Genomic DNA, 18,296 nt, shown 5'->3' on the forward strand with positions numbered 1-18,296 from the left:
ACAAGGTTTTCTTAAAGTATTGATTAGTTTTCATATAGTTGCAAGAAGTTTTGAGTTTTAATTCTGAAATCTGTTCCCTTTACTGCCATCTTCTAAACTACAGACAATTTACATTTCTGTCAAATATCTTTCTGAGATCTATTTAATTTGCATAGTTTGAGGATGGAGATTCAGCTCCCCCCCTTTTTTTTTTTTTTGCCTAAAAAGGCATAACATTTTGCTTGACTGAGGTGATAACTTTCCTTCAACCTTTTTTCAACTCTTGTAACTTTTTTCTGTGGTTCCAACTCTGCTGTTATGTCCTGATGCTGAAATATATGTCCTGAAAAATCTAGAAAAACAGTGTTTTACTCCAACATAACTTGAAATTAATAAAAGTCTGATTGTCCTGATGTGATGTAGCCAGTCATGATTCTGGTTGCATGAAATAAAAATAACCAGGTTTCATTGTCAGTTGGGACTTTGATCAGATTTTAAACCATGGCTATTCCAAGTTTTTGTCATTCACAGTTGTCATGAAAATTTCTCCAAAAGCGTTTGCAATCTGCTATATTCCAAAACTGCTTTTCATGGAAAATAACAAATACTCTTGAACACAGAATTCTGATAAATTTTTTGAGACAAGGTCTCACTCTGTTGCCCAAACTGGTATACAGTGACACAGTCTTGGCTCACGGTATCCTCAACCTCCCAATCCTCTAATCTCAGCCTCCTGGATAATTATTGTATTTTTTTGTAGAGATGGGATTTCTCCATATTGCCCAGGCTGGTCTCAAACTCCCAAGTTGAAGTGATCTACCTGCCTCAGCCTCCCAAAGTGCTGGGATTGCAGATGTGAGCCACTGTGCCTGGCAAAATTTTTGATAATTTAAGATCAGTAGACTAAATAAAAATCTCCAGAGCTCAAATAAATAAACTGATGGGTTTATAAAACTGTTAATCAAGATTAAACAAAACAAAACAATTACATGAAATTAAGTGTTTCATGAAGACGATGTTTTTATGACTTTTATTTGAAACATTATTCATTCTGAAATATTTTGTTTTCCAGATTTAAGAAAACTTTATCTCGTAAGCTACCTATAGTTTACAAAAATTCGGTAAAGTATACTTTTTTGAACAAAGATGGAAGCATTCATTTTGTCTCCCTATTTGATTCCTCCAAAATTTGCAAAGTATTTGTGAGTATTCTATTTTTACTTGATAAATATCTGTTTCTCTTCATAAACAGAATACCATTGAAAACATTGGTTATATTATTAAGGCTTTAACTGAAATCTCATATTTAAGAATGTGCATAAAAAGCCTGGCTTCCAGTGCTTCCACCCTGACAGTGAATGAGTAAAAATTGTCACTTCCTGGCAGTCACAAGAACTTTAAGATTGTAAGTAAAATCTGAAACCTCCCTTGCTTTGGCCTCAAGAGGTTTTTAAACCTGAACTTTCTGTAGATTAATGTAGAGAAAAAGTTCAGTTTCTAAAGAAAAACTATAATGCACCTGTTAGTAGATTGTAAACCTGTGCATTCTTTTCAAGTTCTTGTTATCTACGTGTAGATTATACTAGATCCTGAATTTTCCTAATGTATTTCTCCTAATTTGGCAACAACTCTCCAACTAAAAGCAAAAGCTGCTCTGTTACTAAAGCCCTATGAGCCGAAACTAGATAAATTTTAAAGAATAAACATGTGCCTGATGTATGGATCACAGAAAGAGTTCACCAAACCAACTGATGTCATGACCAAAGACATTCAAACTACAAATCAGGAGAAGTTAATGTTTTCATGGCGATTTTCCCAGGTCAGTAGAACAGATTTTCCCAGGTCATTAGAACAAGACTCCATGTGATGAGATATTTACCCCTCCTCCTCCTTAATGCTACATTTTTCACCTGGCAGAATAATGATGTGAATGAAAATTCACAATCAATAACTTCTACTAATAAGTATCATTGGTTAAATGAGGAAATGACTGCGTTATTGTCAATACTATATGCTGTACCTGGATAAATTTCTCCAGGAAATTAGAAATTTATAGACATAAAAGAAGAAGACAGGCCACGTGGTTACACCATTTCACCTGATTCCCTATGATTATTTGATTTATTCAATTAGTTTTCTGTAAGCCTAAGTTAATGGCTCAAAGCCATTATGCAAACTAGAATTGTCCTATTACTATTTACTTCATAATTTCCCTTTTTAAACTGTGTATCCATTACTTAAGTTTTTTTTTTCCAAAAGTACAACTCCTAATAGAATAATGCCAGTACAGCACTTTGAGATGATAGCAAAAGACTACAGAACAGACAAATTCGAACTTAATAATGAACTCCAGGTAGACTTAGCCTGAAAAATACTCCCTTCAAATCTCCCTTGTTGCTCCAAATGTGCCTAAAAGGATTTTGACACTGACTCTTAGGTGCCAATTACCCCCTGCCTCAATGTGGGATGAGACCAAAAACCAAAACAGGTCCAACCTAGTACCAAGGGCCATCAAAACCAAACTAAAAGATGATTGATCAGTGATGCTTTTGGAAAAAAGATCTGGAGCACAAAAGGGAAATGTGAAAGTTGTCAGAATCAAAATGGAGTCACTAGTGATAAGAAAACTCTGACAGCTCGAGCTGGGGAAGGCCATGAAGAGAGCATTCTCATGCATGTATGCCTGATGATGAAAAAGATTCTACAAAAATTACAACGTTGCACAAAGTCCATGACAACGTTATACAAAAAAAATATTTCTGTACTGGACATTCTGCCCAGTAACTACTGCCTTCCAACCATGGACTGGCATCACGACTGTTTTTGATTTTTGTAGCCAAGGATAATTATTTCAAAACAATTATGTAACTTTCCTCATTGTTTCCTTTGAAAACCTTTGTCTTTCATGTAATTTGGGTGTTTGCCCTCTCCAAATCTCATGTTGAAATGTAATCTCCAGTGTTGGAGGTGGGACCTGGGGAGGTGACTGGATCATGGGGGAAGGTCTTCATGAATGGTTTAGCACCATCCCCTTGGTGATAAGTTCTCACCCTGAGTTCATGAGAGATCTGGTTGTTTAAAAGTGTGTGGAGGCCGAGCGCAGTGGCTCACGCCTGTAATCCCAGCACTTGGGTAGGCTGAGTTGGGCAGAGTACTAGAGATCAGGAGTTTGAGACCAGTCTGGCCAACATGGTGAAACCCCATCTCTACTAAAAATACAAAAAAATAGCTGGGCTTGGTGGCATGTGCCTGTAATTCAAGCTACTCAGCAGGCTGAGACAGGAATCGTTTGATCCCAGGAGGCAGAGGTTGCCGTGAGCCGAGATCACGCCACTGCACTCCAGCCTCGGTGACAGAGTGAGAATCCGTCTTAAAAAAAAGAAAAGCTGTGGCACCTTTCCCATCCCTCTGTTGCCTCTGCTCTCACCATGTGATGTGCCTGCTCCCACGTCAAATTCTGCCATGAATAAATGTTTCCTGAGGCTCTCACCAGAAGCAGATGCCAGAACCATGCATCCTATAAGGCCTGTAGAACCATAAGCCAATTAAACCTCTTTCCTTTATGAATAACTCAGCCTCAGGCATTTCTTTACAGCAACATAAAAATGTTCTAGTAGAATCTTTACCTCCCTGCATATGCACATGGTTTACTATGGCACACATATTTCTATTCAATGCTCTACTCCCAAACAAGTGTATTTTCTTTTAGAGAGACTCTGTTTCCTGTTTAGGTTGATGGTTCCAGCTGATCTCAGAAATACTGGAAAAGTGAAGCAAAACTGTGGCAGACCAGGTCTCATTAACAGTTGAACAGGCAGGCCTCCATGACAACTGCTTCCACACTGACTGAACTGGTTAGGCTAAATATTAAAGGCTGAACAAGGAGTTGCCCTTACACAAAGGCTGGAATGTAACAATAGCCAAACAAAAGTCTGGCCTAGGCCTTCCCTTGGCCTTGAAGTGCAACAAGATAACAAAGAAATGCTTATATTCCTCACACCAGGATGCGTTTAGGATTAAAAAGCTTCTATTGGATGTCTGAAGAAACTCCCCCAGACCTCCACACCTTAGCTGGAGACAAGATAACGGTAATCACCTCCAGCACCAGGACCCCATCTAGATTAGGTAAACTTATTGAGGCTCTGGAGGAAGGTCTCCAGGACCCAGACCTTAGTTGTAGATTAGGTGGAATCTGTCACTTTTGTCCTTAGGAAAATGTACACTTACACATAGACATACAGCTTAGAATGTATATAAGCACTGGAAAAACTTGGTAACTTTTAGTTGGTCTGGTGATGTTTTCCCCAGCCTTCTCCCTATACCTGGTTACAGAAATAAAATCTCTTCTTTCCAAGTTTGTCTACATCTCATTACTGGACCACGAGAACAAGCAGCCTGACTCTTGGTTTGGTCCAGGAACACAACCAGCTAGAGAAAATCTGAATTAGAATTAGAAATATGGAGGTACGTACACAGATCAGTTTGAATATTGGGCTCCAAATCCTTTCATAGATATTAAACATATACCTGAAATTACAAGAAATGAGGTAACCATTCAAAAGTTTACTCATGATTGAAGAGGGGCTGGGATACCCCTTTCTTCTTTGGGGACATGCTTTTCATTAGCCCTAATCTCATAATCCACATAGGAGCTCCTTTCTTCTAAAGATTTTTGTTTCTTTACCACTTTCTTCACTGCTGCTTGAAGGGCAACCCCAGATGCAGGTTGAGCCAATAGTGGCAGCCAGAGTCTGTAAGAACTGGGGTGCACTGTAAGAACTGGGATGCACTCCCACCACCATTGCCAGTGCTTTCACACCCTCCCATGGGATGCAATAACCACGGCAGAGGAGCACTCTGAACAGAGCTGTGGCTTACGAGGTTGCATCTGCAGTCCACACTCTTATCAAACCACGAGATCAGTGCTAACTCCGTAAAGCAGGCTAGGAACACAGATCCTCCTTCAGGCATCTCTGGGAAGCTCTAACTTCTTGTTGCACTTAAGATAAATTTTCATGCAGCAATCCCACTACCAGGAACTTATCAAAAGGAAATATTTGGAATGCACACAGATGCATTCAGTTATTCATCTGTGATTATCTGGATGTCTATCGGTAAGAAATTAATTATTTAAATTCATTCACATACATTCAAATGACAACTCCACAACCTTTAGAATAAAAATGGATTTCAAGGATCTTCTCTCTCAGAGAGGCAGTGTACAGCGATGGCTGACAGTTCCAGCTGGGGAACAACCTCACCTGGACTCACATCTGAGCTCTATACTTACTGTCTGTGTAGCCTTGGGTAAATTATCAAGGGCTCTGAGCCCCACATCCCCCATCTGTAAAACGGATTTTTAGGAAGACTGAATGGATTTTAATGTAAAGTGCCCAGGACACAGTGTACTTGGGACATAGCAAGAATTCAATGAAAATTAGTCAGTATTGATGACATGTCCTTAAATGAGTAAAACATGTTATGAAACCACATGTAGATGATGATCATATTTTTGTTTCCTGTGTGAACCCAAAATATCTGAGACAGGTCTTAGTTCAGAAACTTAATTTTGCCAAGGTTAAGAACATACCCATGACACAGCCTCAGGAGGTTCTTATGACATGTGCCCAAGGTGGTTGGGATACAGCTTGCTTTTACACATTTTTTTTTTGAGACAGAGTCTCACTGTGTCACCCAGGCTGGAGGGCAGTAGCTCAATCTCGGCTCACTGCAACCTCCTCCGCCTCCCAGGTCCAAGCAATTCTCCTGCCTCAGCCTCCGGAGTAGCTGGGATTACAGGGGACTGCAACCATGGCCAGCTAATTTTTGTATTTTTAGCAGAGATGAGATTTCACCATGTTGGCCAGACTGTCCTCGAACTCCTGACGTCGTGATCCACCCGCCTTGGCCTCCCAAACATTAAAACATTAAAAGAAGTTATTCGGCTGAAAATCATAATCCAAGACAATAATCCAAATTTACACACACACACACACACACATGCACCAGTAAAAGTAAATATGAAACTCTAAAACTAATATATTTTATATTATGAAAATAATAAAAGGCAGTATAAATGCACATTTTTCTATTTTTTTTCTGGATTTAGAAAACAATTTATAAAACAATGTCTATTGAATGTATTGTTTGTCCTGTGACATACAAAATTTAATATGTTTGCCAATAACAGTCTAACCGAGATGAGTGGGAACAAAGCTGTATTGGGTTAAGACAACAACTCCATATATCACACTACAGACAACTCAAGTCTATAAAAACAAATGAAGAGAACCATAAACGATAAATAAGAAGGTTAACTTAAAATTTTAAATATTTATGTGCTTTACTTTTTCCTCTCAGCTTCTTAAAAGACACGGTTATATGACATAATTGTAACAATGTATTGTTGAGTTTTTAGTACTTATAGATGTAACATAAATGAGAATAATACCTTAAAAGGTACAATAAGAAGGGTATAGAACTACATAGTGTACAAAGCTATGTGCAGAAGGGTGTGGAGCAAGGTAGGGGTAATGTTTTTGTGTCTAACTGAAACTATTCTGAATTAGCATGACTCTGAAGCTGATTCTGAAAGGTTAAGATGTATAATGTAAGCCCAAGAACACTGACTAGGATAATAAGCCAAAAATAGAGTACTAAAATCATTAAAGAAGTGTAATTGTCATTTTAGAAAATATTCACTGTTGCCAGGCGCGGTGGCTCACACCTGTAATCCCAGCACTTTGGGAGGCCAAGGTGGGTGGATCATGAGATCAAGAGATTGAGACCATCCTGGCCAACATGGTGAAACCCCATCTCTATGAAAAATACAAAAATTATCCAGGCGTGGTGGCAGGCACCTTCAGTCTCAGCTACTCAGGAGGCTGAGGCAGGAGAATCCCTTGAACCTGGGAGGCAGAGGTTGCAGTGAGCCGAGATTGCGCCACTGCACTCCAGCCTGGCAACAGAGTGAGACTCTGTCTCGAAAAAAAAAAAGGAAATATTCACTGTTTGCAAAAGGAAGCAGAAAACAGGACTGAGGAATTAAAAGGACATATGAGGAATAAAAAACAAAAATTAAATGTCTGATATGATCCAACTATATCAATAATAATATTAAATATAACTTGATTAAACAAACTAATCAAAAGTTAATTCTTGTCAGACAATAAAAAATAAGATCCTCTATGCCATGTACCAGAGTAACATTTTAGATTCAAAGATATAAATAGAGTAAAAGGATGGAAATACACATATCATGCAAACAGAAACCCTGAGAAAGCTATTCTAAAGTAGCTATACTAATACCAGACACAATGAATTTAAAAAAAAAAAAAACTGACCAGGTGCAGTGGCTCATGCCTGTAATCCCAGGACTTTGAGAGGCCAAGGTGGGCAGATCACCTGAGGTCAGGAGTTCTAGACCAGCCTGGCCAAGATGGTGGAACCCCGTCTCTACTAAAAATACAAAAATTAGTTGGTTGTGGTGGCATGTGCCTATAATCCCAGCTACTCAGGAGGCTGAGGCAGGAGAATTGCTTGAAACTTGGAGGCGGAAGTTGAGTGAAAGTTATGTTATTTCCTCAGTGAGCTGAGATCATGCCATTGCATGCCAGCCTGGGCGACAAGAGAGAAACTCTGTCTAAAAAAAAAAAATTGTTTTTAGAGATAATCTGAGATATTTTACAATAATAAAATGGCCAATCCATCAGTAAGAAAGAAAGCACAAGTATAAACGTAAATGCATCCAATTAAACATCACCAAAGTACATGAAACAAAAACTGACAGAAATGACAGTCAAAATTGATGATGACTGGAGACTTCAATACTGCAATTTAACTAACGGATAGAAAAACTATGCAGAAGAGCAACAAGGAAACAGAAGACTCAAACAACTTCATAGTCCAACTAGACCTGAAAAACACGCACAAAACATTCCGTACAACAAGAGAAGCTACATTCTTCTCATGGGCTCATCAACATTGTCCATCATAGACTCTACACTAGGCCATTAAAGGAACTGAACAACATGTACTCCAATCACAATAGAGTGAAACTAGAAATTAATAAGAAAAAAGTAGGGAAACTCAAATACATGGATATTAAACAACACATCCAAATTACTAATCAAAGAAGAAATCAAAACAGAAATTTGAAAATATACTTAGAGGAGTGAAAATGAAGTCACAACATACAAAACTTAATGAAAGAATTAGAGACATGCTTACAAGGAAATTTATTTCTGTAAATACAGATAATAAAAAAGAACTATTTCAAATCAATAACATAACTTTTGACATAAGGACACCGGGAAAAGAAGAGAAAATGGAAGCTAAAGTAAGCAGAAGGAAGGAAATAATAAAGATCATAGCAGAAACCAATGAAACAGAGAATAGAAAAGCAATAGAGAGAAACAATGAAACCGGAAGCACATTCAAACAAGCTTAACACAATTGACAAACCTTATTGTCATGAAAATGTATTCTGGGTATACGACCAAGAAGTAGTGAGTTGTAGCACACAGGAACTGAAGGACCAAGATAACTGCTGTTGCTAGGAACATCCCCCTGCATCCCCTCACCTAAAACTGTTGACCAGATTGTAGGAAACCCGAACAATTCCTTTAAGTAGAAAGTAAATAAATTAAGAAAGCTATTTAGATGGCTTTTTTTCTTTTTTCTCTTGTTATTTTCATGATATAAAAGGTTAGACAGGCCTGCACTGCAAATGTGGAGACCTGTGTCATCTTTCTGCTGCCAAGACTATCCCAGTAAGTTCCTCCTGAATAAATCTTTGACTATCTACCAGCCTGGAATGGTCTATCTCTTTCTTTGGTCTGAGAGCTTCCTCTCCATTATGTAGGATAGCTCAGTTCTGGCAGGGAGTTTTCCTAACATTTTTCTAGACTGACTAGGAAAAATAGAAGACTCAAGTAACTAAAATCAGAAATGAAAGAGGATATATTACTAGCAGCATTGCAAAAAGAAAAGAACATTTAAGGAAAAATAATATGAACAATGGTATGTCAAAATATTAGATAATTTAGATACAATGGAAAAATTCCTAGACACAAACCAGTGACACTGATGCAATAAAAAATGCTCTCACTAGACATAATAAGCAAAGAGATTGAATTATTAATAAAGAAACAACTCCACACCAAGAAAAGCCCTAGCCCAGAAAGTTCACTGGTGAATTTTGTCTAATATTTGAAGAAGATTTAGGATCAATTCTTTTAAACTCTCTAAAATATAGAAGTGATAGAGACATGTCCCAACTCATTCTATGAGGCCAGTATTACCATGATAGCAAAGCCATACAAAGACATCACGAGGAAAGAAAAATTCAGAACAATATATCTTATGGATACAGATGCTAAACTCTTCAATAAAATACAAGCAAATGGAGAAGCCAGGCATGGTGGCTCATGCCTGTAATCCCAGCCCTTTGGGAGGCTGAGGCAGGGGCATCACAAGGTCAGGAGATCGAAACCATCCTGGCGGACACAGTGAAACACTGTCTCTACTAAAAATACAAAAAATTAGCCAGGCATGGTGGTGGCCACCTGTAGTCCCAGCTACTCGGGAGGCTGAGGCAGGAGAATGGCATGAACCCAGGAGGTGGAGCTTGCAGTGAGCCAAGATCGTGCCACTGCATCCCAGCCTTGGTGACACAGCAAGACTCTGTCTCAAAAAATAAAATAAAAAATAAAATAAAATAAAATAAATAAAATACAAGCAAACAGAATACAGCAACATGTAAAAATAATAATACCTCATGACCAAGTTGGATTCATCCCAAGTATAGAAGGTTGGATAGCAGCCAAAAATTATTTAATATAATACACTATACCAACACAATAAGCAAAACCACAGTCATCTCAATAGTTGCAGAAACAAAATCCAGCATCCTTTCATGATGAAATATTCAACAAAGAAGGAAAGAAGGGAACATCTTTAAACTAATAAAGGACATATGAAAAACCACAGCCGACAGCATACTTAATGTTGAAAGCCTGTATACTTATATGCTAAGATCAGGAACAAGACAGATAAATCCACTCTCACTACATCCATTCATCATTGTGCTGGAGGTGCTAGCCAGGACAATTTGACAACAGAAATAAATGTAAGCCATCTAGATTAGAAAAGGAGAAGTGGGCCAGGCATGGTGGCACATGTCTGTAATCCCAGCACTTTGGGAAGCCAAGGTGGGTGGATCACCTGAGGTCAGGAGCTCGAAACCAACATGGCCAACATGGTGAGAACCCGTCTCTACCAAAAACACAAAAATTAGCCAGGTGTGATGGTGCGTGCTTGTAAACCCAGCTACTTAGGAGGCTGAGGCACAAGAATCACTTGAACCCAGGAGGCGGAGGTTGCAGTGAGCTGAGACTGCACCACTGTGCTCCAGCCTGAGCAACACAGCCAGACTCCATCTCAAAAAAGAAAAAAAAAAGCTGAGCTGGTGCGTACCTTAAATAAACAACCCTCCTGTTCTGCATATCAGCCTCTCTCATCCTCAGTTTCCTGCAACATTTTAGGCAACCATGAAGGGAGCAGAGATGGAAAGTTTACTGTCTCCTTTGCCTCTAGGGGCTACAGCCCCCAGCCTCAGGAGACCTGTGACCCCAGGCACCACCAGGAGAGCTTCAACCCAGAGAGCAGATCGGCTTTCACGTGACCCGGCACCCCTACCCAGCAGTGCAACATAACCTAAAGAAAGGCTCCAGGATGATTCCAGAAACAGTGTGCTTCAAGAACTGTGGTAAAGTTTTAAGGCCCAAGGCAGGACCCATCCCATAAGGACGGAAAAGGAGCCTGATCACCTCCCGAGGTGCGCCTAATAGTCCAACCCAGAGAGGCTAAAGGCGGTGAGAAAGGCTCACCAATTCAGATGGAACTCACACCCCAACAAACACAAGATGTGAGACTGTCTTGCTAAGTCTGTTAAGAAAAAGAAACTAGAGATGGTGAGAGTGGCTTGCCACCCCAGTTAGGTACACAGGGGTGTACCTAGGAGTAGAGAAGTGTGTGAAAGTGTGTGAATGAAAAGGCCTAATTAAGCTCATCAGCCGTGAAGTAAGGAGTCACAGATCTCTTAGCGTGGACTGTGTGCTCCGAGCAAAGTGTAAGGCCGACTACGAACAGTAGCGATCTGCATATGACTAATAAGAACTGCCCTAAAGCTCAGAGTTGTAGCAGGAATAAGGAACTCTCCAAAGCCAAGCAGCCTCTGAAAACTCCCCTAATAGGAGATGGTATAGTAGGCCGAAATGAGAGGAAAGAGTGTGCTGTGCCATAAAAGAAAGAATAGGAAGAAAGTCATCAAAACTTACCCCGTTAGAGTGCATGTTACAGAACTTTAAGAAAGGTTTTGCAGAGGATTATGGAGTTAAGCTAACCCCACAGAGGTTGAGAACTGTCTGTGAATTAGAATGGCCTTCTTTTAGTGTTAGATGGCCGACCGAAGGAACTACAGATAAGGAAATAATTGGCTGTGTATTTAAGGTGGTGACAAGAGTCAGAGGACACCCAAGGCATCCAGATCAATTTCCTTATATTGATTCACGGTTAAATATAGCATAGACAAGACCAACCTGGATCCAGCCCTGTTTAGCAGCTTATTGTGAAACAAGTGTGGCCTGAGCCCAGCCAAGAGTGAAAGTAAGAGCAGCTTCACTGGCAGACACAGAGTTAAACAAGTCCCAAAGAGAGCAAGAAAAGTCAGTTTTGCAGGAGCTGCCAGAAAGAACAGAGATTCTTCCTCCACATGTCCCAGCCTACCCCTCTTTACTGAGTCCAACAGCCCCCCAGGAGCCAGACTGAAGAGCCAGCATGCCCCAAGTTTCACCCCAAAGGGGAGGATCAGAGCCTTGAAAGGCCAGGGAAGGAAGTCAAGATAGTCAAGCAGGCTGTCTCAGATCTGGTGGTGCTCAAGCTCTGCAAATGCCTGTCTAGGAGACGTGAGGACCCATTTATTATGATGACCAAGGCCAAGTCCAAAGAAGGCAATGGACTTTCATCAGTCAGCCCTTTTCAACCACTGATCTTTTAAACTGGAAACACCATACTCCCTCATACATGGAGAAGCCTCAAGCTCTTATAGATCTGATACAGTCCATCTTTCTGACACACAATCCAACCCAGCCAGACTGCCAGCAGCTCCTCCTCACATTATTTAACACAGAGGAACGCAGGAGAGTAACCCAGGAAGCTCTCCACTGGCTAGAAGCCCAGGCATCAGCAGACGCAGTGCATGCTCAGGCACACACGCAAGGTCAGTTCCCAGATGCTGGCTAGGAACCCAGGCATCAGCCGCAGTGCATGCTCAGACATGATGCAGACACAGTGCATGCTCAGGCATATACTCAAGGTCAGTTCCCAGATGCTGGCTAGGAGCCCAGGCATCAGCCGCAGTGCATGCTCAGGCATATACTCAAGGTCAGTTCCCAGACGCTGGCTAGGAGCCCAGGCATCAGCAGATGCAGTGCATGCTCAGGCATACACTCAAGGTCAGTTCCCAGACCAAGATCCTAACTAGGACCCAGAGGATGCAACTCAGTTTCAGCATTTGCAGAGGTACCAAGAGGCACTTCTGCAAAGGCTGAGATGATGGAAAGAAAGCCATTAAGATAAAGAAGATTTCAGAAGTGCTTCAAGGAAGTGATGAGAGCCCTAGCCAGTCTTATGAAAGATTTTGTGAGACATACCGGCTTTCACCCCATTTGACCCTGAGGCCACTGAAAATCAGTGTATAGTGAATACATCATTTGTAGGACAGGCCCAAAGTGATATCAAACGAAAGCTTAAGAAGTTAGAAAGTTTTGACTGGGCACGGTGGCTCACACCTGTAATCTCAGCACTTTGGGAGGCCAAGGTAGGTGGATCATGAGGTCAGGAGTTCAAGATCAGCCTGGCCAAGGTGGTGAAATCCCGTCTCTACTAAAAATACAAAAAATTAGCTGGGTGTCATTGTGGGCGCCTGTAATCCCAACTACTTGGGAGGCAGAGGCAGAGAATTGCTTGAACCCAGGAGGCAGAGGTTGCAGTGAGCCAAGATAGTGCCACTGCACTCCAGCCTGGGCGACAGAGTGAAACTCTGTCCAAAAAAAAAAAAAAAAGAAGAAGAAGAAGAAGAAGTTAGAAAGTTTTGCAGGTATGAATGTCATCCAGCTTGTAGAAGTAGCCACCAAAGTGTATGTTAACTGTGACCAGGAGGCAAAGAAAGAAGCAGATTGGAGGCTTAAGATCTGTTGGCAGCAGCCCTTATAGAAAAAGAGATTACCAATGTAAGATGACGTGGACGCAGACATGGATGTAGAAGAAGTCAAGTCAGACAAGGATTTGAAAGTTGACCAAGGCTAGAGAAGTATCAGTGTGCGAGATGCAAAAAGAAATGACACTAGAAAGATGAATGTCCAGAAGGCAATGAAAGAAATGGCCAAGGCCATGAGACAAAGAGGCCATTGGCCAAAGGCTGCCGCACCTTTGAGGAACCAGATACTGATCTGATCAGGCTAGCAGGAGCTGAAAGATGTGAGGACTAAAACAGACCACACTCCTTCTCATTAGGCCTCCAAGAGCCCATCGTCATATTAGAAGTTGAAAGCAGCAAGATTCTGCTGTATCTAGATTATAAATTTCTCACTGATGGCTAAGCCATTATATGAAATTACAAAAAAAAAATAAAGAGAGAGAGGGAGAGAAAAAAAGAACCCCTCCTCTAAGAAACTGAACAGGAGAAGGAGCCATGCCTTCATGCCTTGTGAAAACTTGCTTATGGACTTTACCAAAATGCCCCATGGCAGAGGCTATCAGTCTATGCTAGCGTTTATTTGCACTTTTTCAGGATAGGTTGAGGCTTTCCCCATCAGGACAGAAAAAGCACGAGAAGTGACTAAAGTACTACTAAAAGACATTATCCCTAGGTTTTGACAGCCTCTAACTTTAAAGTCAGACAATAGGCCAGCATTTGTAGCTGAAATAGTGCAAGATTTAACAAGACTGTTAAAAATAAAATAGAAGTTAAACACAGCCTATCGGCCGCAAAGTTCAAGAAAAGTAGAACGCATGAACCAGACACTCAAGCAGCTACTGAAGAAATATTGCCAAGAGACTCATCGTGAGAGGTCAAAGGAAGGTCCCCTCTTAAACCAAACCAGGGTCCCTCCCTTTTACCAAGGGCCTATTTCTCTGTATTTTGATGCTTGTCAGGCAGCAGACCAAGACTCCCCTGTCTGTGGTAACCTACCTTTAGAAAAATACTATAGAAATGACTACAAATATGTATTCATGCCAAGAGTAACTCCACCTTGTTCCCCTAGGACCCCAGAAAAAGATTGTTGGCATTGCATATCGTAGCACCCTAGCACACAACAAAGGTCAATTATGCTTACCAAAATGCTGGTGAAACCAGATTGTGAAGCAAAAACCTGTAATCCTATAAATTTCACCATTCTAAAGCTAGACTTACCCATGTAGACTGCAGGTCACCCCATACATATGTATATACACACATACCCAGCAATCTACCTATATGTTATCAAAAAAGAACCCGGACCCATCCAGCCCAGCAACAGTTCCAACTCTTTAAATCATTCTATAAGCATGTAGACCAGAAGTTACCAGAGCCTACTCCTTTAGCCAAAAACCTGTTTGCTCAGCTGGCTGAAAACACTGCCGGCAGCCTAGGCGTTTCGTTACGTTTGTAGAAAGACTAACGTAGGAGACCAATGGCCTTAGGAAGCAAAAGAGTTAATGCCACAAGATAATTTAACTCTAACAGACTCTTCCCCTGAATGGATGCCCACAAGTTCAAGTGTCTAGCTCTTAAAAACTTCTGTTATCAGGAGATACTGTGTTGCTCCCTGAAGAAAGGCTTTTACAGACGCAGTAGGAGAATTCTGCTTAGGACAGCAATATTATAATGAAACACTAAAGAAAATTTTGTGGCGAGGCAGAGATGACTCCAAAGCACCTCATCCAAATCAGTTCTCCTGTTTCTCTCCTTGAAACCACACCTGGTATCAGCTTGAAGCTCCAAACACTTGGCAAGCACCCCTTGGTCTTTATTGGCATCTGTAAGCCACAGGCATATCGACAGTTGCCAGCTAAATGGACAAAGTCCTGTGTGTTTGAAACAATTAGACCATGTTTCTTCCTACTTCCGCTGCAACAGGGACAAACTTTAAGGTTTCCCGTCTATGATGGAGTCAGAAGAAGCAAAAGAGATGCAGACATAAAAAGAGGTATAGAAATAGGAAATTAGAAAGACACAGATCGGCCCCCTGAAAGAATAATTCAATACTATAGGCCAGCTACCTAGGCACAAGATAGGTCGTGAGGGTACTGCACTCCTATTTACATGCTTAGCCGCATCATAAGTTTGCAGGCAGTACTTGAAATGATCACTGATGAAACAGCAAATGCATTAGATTTACTGGCCCAGCAAGCCACAAAATGAAGAATGCTATTTATCAGAACAGATTAGCTTTAGACTACGTCCCAGCCCAGGAAGGAGGAGTATGTGGAAAGTTCAATCTAACTAATTTCTGCCTGGAAATTGATGACAATGGAAAGGCAATTGTAGAAATAACTGCAAGAATGAGAGAATTACCCCATGTTCCAGTTCAAACTTGGAAAATGTAGTCTCCAGATTCCCTCTTTGGAGGCTGGTTTTCCTCCTTCAGTGGATTCAAGACTTTAAAAAGAATAGTCCTGGCCATACTAAGAGTTTGCCCAATACTCCCTTGCCTCCTTGTTAGAAGCACTCAATCAGCTATAGAGGCAACAGTAGCTAGGCAAACTACCACTCAGCTAATGGAGCTATAGAAATATCAGCCTGTGCCTAAAGAAGAAAACTTTTGTCTTCAGGCAGAATTAAGTAATAGTGATGCCTTCTATTAAACTTCTTTTATAAAAGGCATCAAAAGGAGGAAACTGAGGCAGAAATTTAAAAATAAATGTGCATTCATTCACTCCAAGAGAAGTAACAGGCAAGGCAAAGGTTAAAAAGAAAAGAATAAGTTTTCCTCTGCCTAGTAAGCTCACTTCAAAGACAGTTATAACACCATTTGAGAAGTCAAGGCCAAAGGAATAGGCTCCAGACAACCCCCACTCCCAGAGCAAGGTTAAAAGAAAAAAAACAAGAGAGAAAGACAAATTCCTTTACTGTTACTCCTTTCCCTGGCTTCTTAAACATGATGATGTTTTATAAATTTCTGTATTTAGCCAGTTCTTATTTTTCTTTCAATGCAGCTACAAGGCCACTAGCTATGCAAGGCCACAAGTTATGCCAAGTCAACAGTTATGCTATAGATTACGTGACCTGTCACTGTAGGATTAACTGCTTTTGTTTCACTTCTGTAAGTTTGCTTAGAAAAGCCCCACTCAGTCTTTGTTCAATGTTCAGTTTTTTAGATATGAATCCACGAATCCAGTGCATACCCTGTGGGCGGCAAGCCACCCAGGTGCTGAGGCAGGAGACCGAGGACACGAGCTGTTCCAGCATAATAAAATATAAAATAAGAATAGTTATACCAGATATAGATCTTAGATATGATTATATGTGAATATTATTGATCATTAGTTTGTAGCAATTACTCTTTATTCCAATATTATAATAATCCTTACTCTATAATCATAAACTAGGAAAAACTAAGCCATACAGAGATAGGAGCTGAGGAGACATAGTGAGAAGTGACCAGAAGACAAGAGTGCAAGCCTTCTGTTACACCTGGACAGGGCCACCAGAGGGCTCCTTGGTCTAGCGGTAACGCCCGCGTCTGGGAAGACACCCGTTGCCAGGCAGACCGTGGTCTAGCGGAAGCGTCAGTGTCAAGGAAAAACACCCACTACTTAGCAGACCGGGAAAGGGAGTCTCCCTTTCCTCGGGGAGTTTAGAGAAGACTCTGCTCCTCCACTTCTTGTGGAGGGCCTGACTGATGTCAGGCTCACCCACAGTTATCCGGAGGCCTAACTGTCTCCCTGTGATGCTGTGCTTCAGTGGTCACGCTCCTAGTCCGCCTTCATGTTCCATCCTGTACACCTGGCTCTGCCGTTTAGTTAGCAGTAGCAAATTAGTGAAAGTACAAAAAGTCTCTGATAAGCAGAAATAATAATGTAAGCTGTTTCTCTCTTTCTTCTCTCTCTCTCTGCCTCGGCTGCCAGGCAGGGAAAGGCCCCCTGTCCAGTGGACACGTGACCCACGTGACCTTACCTATCATTGGAGATGGCTCACACTCCTTATCCTGCCCCTTTGTCTTGTGTCCAATAAATATCAGTGCAGCCTGGCATTCGGGGCCACTACCAGTCTCCGCATCTTGGTGGTAGTGGTCCCCCGGGCCCAGCTGTCTTTTCTTTTATCTCTTTGTCTTGTGTCTTTATTTCTACGCTCTCTTGTCTCTGCACACGAGGAGGAAACCCACCAACCCTGTGGGACTGGAACTTACATACCCTAAAATAAACAATCGTCCTGTTCTCCATATTGGTCTCTCCAGTCTCTGGAGTCCTCTATTTCATATTGGTCTCCCTAGTCTCTCTAGTCCTCTAGCCCAGCACTTTTGAAGGCCAAGGTGGGCAGATCACTTGAGGCCACGAATTCAAGACCAGCCTAGCCAACATGTGGAAACCCTATCTCTATTAAAAATACAAACATTATCTGGGCGTGGTGGCGCATTTCTGTAGTCCCAGCTCCTCTGGAGGCTGAGGCAGGAGAATCACTTGAACCTGGGAGGTGGAGGCTGCAGTGAGCTGAGATCCCACCACTGCACTCCAGCCTGGGAGACAGAGGGAGAATCTGTTTAAAAAGAAAAAAAAAAGTTTTTTCTGTGACAGCAACATTTAGAACTAAAAAAAAAAGTAAGATTACTTGCTAATATAATTGACTAGTTGGTACGCATTCGAATTTTCCCTATATTCCTGCAATGTGCCTGGTTGTCAAACCAGGATTTAATAACCAGATTCCACGTCTGTCAGGTGGATAGACACCAATCCTGATCCATCCTCGGCTCCCTCTTGGAACAGAATTTCCCGCTTCAATACCGCAATGTCTGTGGGAAATGCAGTCTTGGCTTCCAATGACGTCACCAGCGCAGGACGGCGGGAAGGGCTCTTTGCGCATGCGCCGCCCCGCCCACGCCCGCCATCTTCCGCTAGAGAATTCCGGCTCCTGCCGCAATGGAGAGGGTGCTCTGGAAGCTCTGGGGTTGGAGTCTCTTCGTTCCTGCAGGTCAGTGGTAGGATGAAAGAGGAGACAGCGGGCTTGGAGGCACCATAGGGAGGCGGGGCTGACGTGCCACAGTTGGTGGGAGCAG

The 18,296-nt window shown here is 41.6% G+C and overlaps 1 protein-coding gene across 14 annotated transcripts in view; it reads left to right on the plus strand.

Moving 5' to 3' along the window:
* LOC129025664 (zinc finger protein 717-like) overlaps window positions 1–18,296 on the plus strand; it is a 76,540-nt gene that overhangs the window by 22,008 nt on the left and 36,236 nt on the right. For 7 of the 14 annotated variants that reach the window (XR_010125586.1, XR_010125587.1, XR_010125588.1 and 4 more), the window contains exon 1: window positions 18,128–18,211. The exons of 1 other annotated variant lie outside the window; for it this stretch is intronic. The gene's annotated coding sequence lies outside the window, so the exon portion shown is untranslated. Of the gene's footprint in view, window positions 1–18,090; window positions 18,212–18,251 lie in introns of those variants that run through there. 6 more of the 14 variants (XM_063660982.1, XR_010125585.1, XM_063660980.1 and 3 more) reach the window with 6 other exon arrangements.

This window comes from Pongo pygmaeus, chromosome Y, assembly GCF_028885625.2.
Source record: "Pongo pygmaeus isolate AG05252 chromosome Y, NHGRI_mPonPyg2-v2.0_pri, whole genome shotgun sequence".
NCBI lineage: Eukaryota > Metazoa > Chordata > Mammalia > Primates > Hominidae > Pongo > Pongo pygmaeus.